We start from the raw sequence: 7,093 nt of genomic DNA on the forward strand, positions 1-7,093 counted from the left end.
AATAAGCCAGTACATTATGTGCTCCTTTCTGCCACAAAGGACGTTTGTCATTAAATGTATTAACATGTTCAGCTATAAATATTCTTACTGTATTTTATTAGTTTATTGTACAATATGCTATGGCACAAATGTAATGCTTTTAATGGCTGTGACTTCTGAACATATTACTATCAACAGAGCAGATTAAATATTTGATGTGACCAAACCAGAAGAGACTTTTACAGCTCTTCAAACTACCTTTGAAATTCATCGGATTAACAATTTATCATCAAGTGCAACAAACTTAATTTGTTTACCGATTTGGCAGCTCAATAAGCATCAGAACTCTGAGTCCTGGGGTTAAATTGTCACCGGTGCATCAATAAAAACGCTGACATTATGAAATTGTTGCTTTAAGGAACCCATTTTCCAGCTTTCAGCTGAGCAATACCCAATGAGTAAGGGGTAAAATTGAGTTTAATGCCTCATAGGGTTTTTATGTTGTCTAATTAATTTCACAGTCAAGACCTGCTCTGAAGATAATGTGTTCATTAACTCTTACAATACTTGTTTTAAAAAAAAGGGGTGAGCAGATGAAAATTCTATTAAAATAAATAACATTTTATACTGCCGGGTGCTTATTTAATGCTAATTTACTATAGAATGTGACCATGAGTTTTTCCTCTCTAAGACACGTTTACTCCTGTGCCGCGAGTAATGACCACAGAGCTCATTGCTTTAAATACAGAGGCTCAAAATGAAGCACACTTCATTGAATACCAATTAAACCATCATCTTACAGAAGAATGTTCATATTTGAACTTGCCAATGTGGTCATAAAATATCATACAGAACTGGTGGTAATGTTACACCACACGCTTGTCCGAGGCATGTATGTATTTGTGCCCAGTAAACCAAAAAGGCATGTCAAACTGAGATCAGGTTACCATGGTATCCTTGTTCTTTTGTCACACTTGGCTCAGCTTTCATCAGTCTAAGCTGCATATTGTTAGGTTCAGCCCTCCTTTGAGCTTAACACATAACAACATTTCACACTAAGCACTGTAAGTGTGTAAGCTGTGGCAATGCTAGGTTGTGCAAGCAGCCACTTTTCCTACACAACGTTTGGTTGTAGTGATAACAGATGCTCAAAACAGAAATATATCATTCAACTGCCAGCTTCACACGGGGGACCACACATTACACTGAAAGCTTAAAAAAGGCAGAAAGACGCCTGGTCCTGTTTTAAAGCAGTAAATGTCAGATTGATGAAAAATCACAGGGACATCAAGAAAGAATGTGTTTGCCTCTGGACAGCCTTATAAAAGCACACATGATCACATTAAATGATCATGATATCATACGACACTGCACGACATGTGCAGAGCTAATGCAGGTGATGTTAGAAGTAGAACCAGTACAAGGTCACTTCTCAATCAGAAATATTTTATTTATCCCAAACTGGGAACATTTTTTCATTGCAGCAGCGAAATACAAAAAGAAACAAAACAAATTACAAATAATTAGAACTTAAAAATAAAAACAAAAATGAGAACCGACAAATGTACAAGTAAGGCAATAATGTAAATCAGTATATTGCAAATGTACAATGTTAAGTTTGAAGGTGTGCATGTTAAGTCTAGTTCACAAGAGAGGCTACGGAGCAGTGAGTTGTCTGCCAGCCAGCATGTCAGGTCTGTCTCAAGACCTGTATTTGTCTTAAGGTGTTTGTATCGCTCACTAACCAAGCTCACAGTTCTCTGAATGGAAAAGGTAAAGCATGAAGTATTGGTGTACCTGTTGGTCTTTGCAATTTTGATGAACAGAGCTATATAGATACACAACCCCCTACCCTGACTTTTTGCCCAAAAGGCAGCGTTACATTTCATGACATCCTCATCAATTCCAGGATCGAGTTACTCCATGAAACAAAAACTGCACTGTGCATTTGTTATTTTCTCTACAACATGGAGATACTGTGTGGCTGAACAGTGAGGCATTCTTTAAAGTGTTGAATTTGTTAAAATGATTGCTGTACAGTACTAGTAAATGTGCAGGTTTCTATGCTTTCTAAAAAAAAGAATTGATTTATAAATACTGCCTACATACAGTATTTTCTTGTTTTAGCCAGAAAATGTGCCCCACAGTTATGACAATAAGCTTTTTGTCACGCTCCCGAGAACATGGCGGGACCTGTTGCGTCTCACTTATACGCTCAGTTGGACAGAGCAATAAGATAGCAATAACTGTAACACTCGTCAAAGCAAGAAAGCATGAAGGCAAAAGGGACATGACTGACAACAGAAAGACATAGAAACAAAACTATTTTACATTAGGGTGAGTTGTCTTCTTGATGCTTTCATAAAACTTGAGAAAAATACTTCACTATTTCCTGTATGTCACTTGAACACCGGTTTGTAAAGGATAGTGCAACACATATATATATCTGATGGGCTGGCACCATAACTGGATATATACTATAAGGGATGAAATGTTATTCCACTAGCACATTGAAGCAGCCCTACCAACATGACCAACAGTAGCTCAAGTGTTTAAAGGACTCTGTGTCAATACGTTGATTTCAAGCATAAGGAATTTGCAGGCCATACTTTATAGAATTACAGCTGCACTCTGGGCTCATATAGAGACAACAGTAAGCAGACAGACATTACTGAGCCGAGTAATCACACAAAGTTCCCAATCGATTCTGTAATGCAACCAGTGTAGAGAAGCTGGGGAAAAATGGCTGTAATGGTTGAATGAAGCATGTTTGTTTGCTATCAATAGTAAGCAACTTATTGCAGATGTAACTGGAGCTGAGCCACAGCTTGTACACAAAGAGACAATCAGCAAAGTATTAAACATACTTATATATTAGGATTAGCCAGTATTCTTTAAAACATGTGATTTATATCTTTTAGAATTATTTTGGACTAACTTGATATACAGTTAAGGGGCTGTGAAACCCTTTAGTCTAGAGATGTATTATGGCCATCAACAAGGGATATTGTTAAGTAACAGAAAACAAATTGAAATATATGAAAACAGCTTGTAGGAGAGGAGTTCGAGATAAAAAATATCCAAAGGGGTGAAAGCTTTAAGGCACTTCACGAGTAAATAATGAAGCAGGAGAAATATACACGCCCAAAGGACTTAACAGTTTCTCTTTGACAGGTGAGATGGGAGCTACATCTGGGGGTTATTATGAGCTGTCAACCATTTAATATCAATTTGAAAAAAGTGCTTTGGTATTAGACTGCTTTGAAAATCCCTAAAATAGGCATGAACTATTCGCATTTGTTGATCAATTAGATCTGTACCTCTCACTTCATTTGAGGAGAGGAGGTATGTGATGCACATCGGATGAAGAAGGAATCAGAGGTGCAGGGTGTAAGTTAATTACATTTTCAAGGTGGTGTATTGGCTAAGCACTGGACAGGCACAAGATGAACAAAGCATCACCTGACAACTCAAAATAGTCTGACACATGCAAAGCCCCATAAACAATAAGGTTCATCCTGTAATGTTTTTTTCTAGCTATACCAAAAAAGGAGTCCAACGTCTTATACAATATACTATTTGACCAGTGTATTGCCAAAGCCTCTCTAGATACAATTAAAAGGAAATCACCCTACTTACTCTCAATAACCTCATCCAAATGACAAAAAAGAAACTTGCTTTACACTGCAAATGCAGTAAAATCTGAATGCAAATATAGATACAGACATAATCCATTCAGCACAGTGAAATAGGGTATGGTAGGTATTAATGCCCCTCAAACTGTTCAGGGAGGTCGTTACATGCCCAATGTTTCTGGGTGACTTGTGCTATTAACAATTAGCTAGCTGGCTAAAAACCAAACGCCCACTAGCAGAAATGTGTCGATGACTCACATGGATCGACTGCTAGGGAGGCAAATCATTTTGATCACAGCATGTCACTTAACTGCTTAGAAATGAGATGAGCTGCCACATAACTGCACCTTGTTCTAAATTTAAACCACCTAACATTCAAATTATTCATGCAAACATTTTCTTATTTACAAAATTACAGTGTCAGTCACTTTCGTTTATTACAAGAGCATGGTCCTGGAAATGAGGACGGCAGGGTCGGTAAAAGCCAATAAAGCTGTTTAAGAATGCAATTATGTAGGTTCTTAGTTGCCGTTATACTCATTTTATCCTCACAGGATACTTATTCTCCTCTGCTGAAAACACATGTGTAAATGACAACTAAATAAATAGGTTTTATTTATTTCAATTTATATATTGACATTTCTGAAACATGTTATCGTATACACAAGTAAGCACAGTATATGTCATCTGCAAGGGAAGGCAAACACTTTTTCAACCACTTTTAAAGTTACTGTCATTACTATCTATAACTGTCTATGGTTGAAAGCTTGTGACAGATTTAGGTCATAAAACAAAGTGAAAGAATGGCAGTAATTGGAAGTTCCTCTGAGACACAAAGGCATCCATGAAAAGTTTTTCTCAAGCGTCGAAATAAAGAATGGAATATCAATAAATACGACAAGAGAAACAGTCTTGGATTTTTCAGAGCATTTTTTTGCCTTGTTAGAAGGCAGAGTGGAGTCGCACTTCATTAAACCTAACAAGTGTTCAGTTGCACCCATAAGGAGACACCTTTTTCACCTGACATATCGAGTGGATGTGTAGCTGATGTAAACTGTGCAAATGCTCATGTGAGTTTGACCTCACTGTGCAGCAGAGATGCCTGCTAACAGCTCCCTTCAGCTTATCAACACGTAAAAGCCAAGAGACCATTTATAAAGAGTACGAGACAGACTCAATCACTCTAATGAATTCACTAAATAGATATTGATCAAGGAGGCTGCAGCGGTGGTAACAGTATTCCTAAATCTCTACCGGTGGACACATTTCTACTCTTGCACGGTCAAATCCCCCAACCCCCATTTTTTTTGTATCATTAAGTCCATCAGTCAAGCCAGTTTGTGGTATAAATTGTTACCTGGGCTTCTTTATCTGCGAATTACTGTGCTTGAAATAATTTATTAGAAAAAGGTCTTGGTAAAAGAAATGAATGACCAACTTAAAATGAGTCAAGCAAACAAATTAAGCTTGAGAGATTGTCCCCTGATAAGACACATGTCAACAGGAAGTGAGTATTAAGACAAGGTTAACTGAGGTGGGTTTACAAGCACCATACAGGGTAACTTAATCCCACAAAAAATGTCTCATTGGTTAGTGTTGTATGCATTGGTTAACTTTAGAGCTCGGCTGCTAAAGAGCCCCAGAGCATGCACACTGTTCAGCACCATGGACAGCACTCTCAACACACGGTCAAAATATCTAAAATGTATGCATCCCATTATGTCTGAACAGCAGAATATCTGGCAACTGGTGATTCTCGTAACAGTCAGACCCATTTGTTGTAGCCTTTAAACATTTCTCAACCATTAAAAAACTGATTTATTTCTACTTTCATTTACAGCCCCGGAAAAAATTAAGAGACCACTCCACATTTTCCTTAAATCTTTATCTCTACATATATGGCAGCCATTCCAGTGTCTGTTGAAAGTGTCAGTAGTTTATAGAATACAATTAAAATATAAATACTGTTTTAACTCAAATACACATCTATAAATAATAAAACAAGAGAAAATGATCATGCTGAAGTGGTCTCTTAATTGTTTCCGCGGCTGTATATTATTTTGGCAAAGCTCGAAAGAAACATATATACAGTTTCCAGTTAGCAGATGAGCTCTATCACACATGCTTGCTTTTTCAGTGCTACATTTTAGTATTTTTAATTGGACTTTGCCACAACATTTCAAAAGATAGCAATTTGAGTCATCAAAGCAATTCCATTTCTGAGGCTCAAGTTGTAGTTACCTAATTAGATTCTCCATTGAAATTGTCTTTTACTTAATCCTTTTCCAAGCACCTTGTGTGTTTAAAATGGAGTTTACATTAGAGTGTAGATAATGTCATTTGGGACTTTTCCATCAGCTTATGAATACAGTATAATGGCTCTGGCTGCCTTCCAATTAGAGCTGTGTTTGCTTTTGTAAACAGAGATGAAAACGTATCACTCATTACATGGCTAGTAGGGGAGACAAAATCCATGCCAACACAACTGGTCAAATTATTCATAGTGGATAAAAAATTGATATATTCAAGTTCATTTGTGAGGTCGAGGTTTTAGCACAGTTTCATTTTCATTTTCATTTCCCAGAGCAGAAATCCACAGGAAATAAGAAATCAGAGACTAAAAATGTGATCTGAGAGAAGCAGAGAGTGAGTGGGTGTGTGAGGCGCTTGGGCTGTATGTGGACTAATCCTTTATGACATGGGAATGGCCATCTCTGGTTACCTTCTTTTCCCATTTCTCTCTGGTTAGATCAGAGTCCTTTTGCACGGAAGTAAGATTTGCTGATGCTTTACAGTTTGTTGCTAGGGAGTGCATCTATATTCTGATGTAAATGCGGGGAAAGCTAATTTAAGTTAATCGCTACCTGCAAAAAAAAGAACTAGCCTCGTTTGACACCACCAATCGTTCTTGAGTGCAGTGCTGCTAAACGCACCACAAAGTCCACTGCTCTCTTATGTTTATCTTAGATTATTAAAGAAACACTTTGACTGTTCACTAAAGCTAAGGTAGGCAACTTGTTTTAGAAGTATTTTTATTGTCTGTATTCTTTTTGCATCCTGACAGAAATCAATGAATCAAATGCTGTGACGGAAATAATAAGGAAAAATAAATCCTGTATCCGTAGTTATCGAATGACTGTAAAAAGCCACACAGCGACACAGCTGGACACCAATACTGCATGCTCCACAGTGTGTCCTTTTTGAACAGCAGGAGCCTTTTTTTGACACAAGCCTAGTATCAGTGCTGTATCTGATTTTGGTTTTTAAATGATGTACTTTTTTCACAGATTTGTCTGTTGTGTCTTAACAAGGAATGGTGGAGACAGGCAGACACAGACACACACATAGGGAGACAAAGAGCACAACTGCACAATGGCGTGCTGATCCCTAAAGAAAAATAGCTTCAAATAGCAACAGCACTTCCAATGTTTGTTGGCCCTAAAAAATCCTGATGGGAGCACCCTTTGTGAGGGAGGCGA

The sequence above is a fragment of the Eleginops maclovinus genome, chromosome 4, assembly GCF_036324505.1.
Source record: "Eleginops maclovinus isolate JMC-PN-2008 ecotype Puerto Natales chromosome 4, JC_Emac_rtc_rv5, whole genome shotgun sequence".
NCBI classification, from domain to species: Eukaryota; Metazoa; Chordata; class Actinopteri; order Perciformes; family Eleginopidae; genus Eleginops; species Eleginops maclovinus.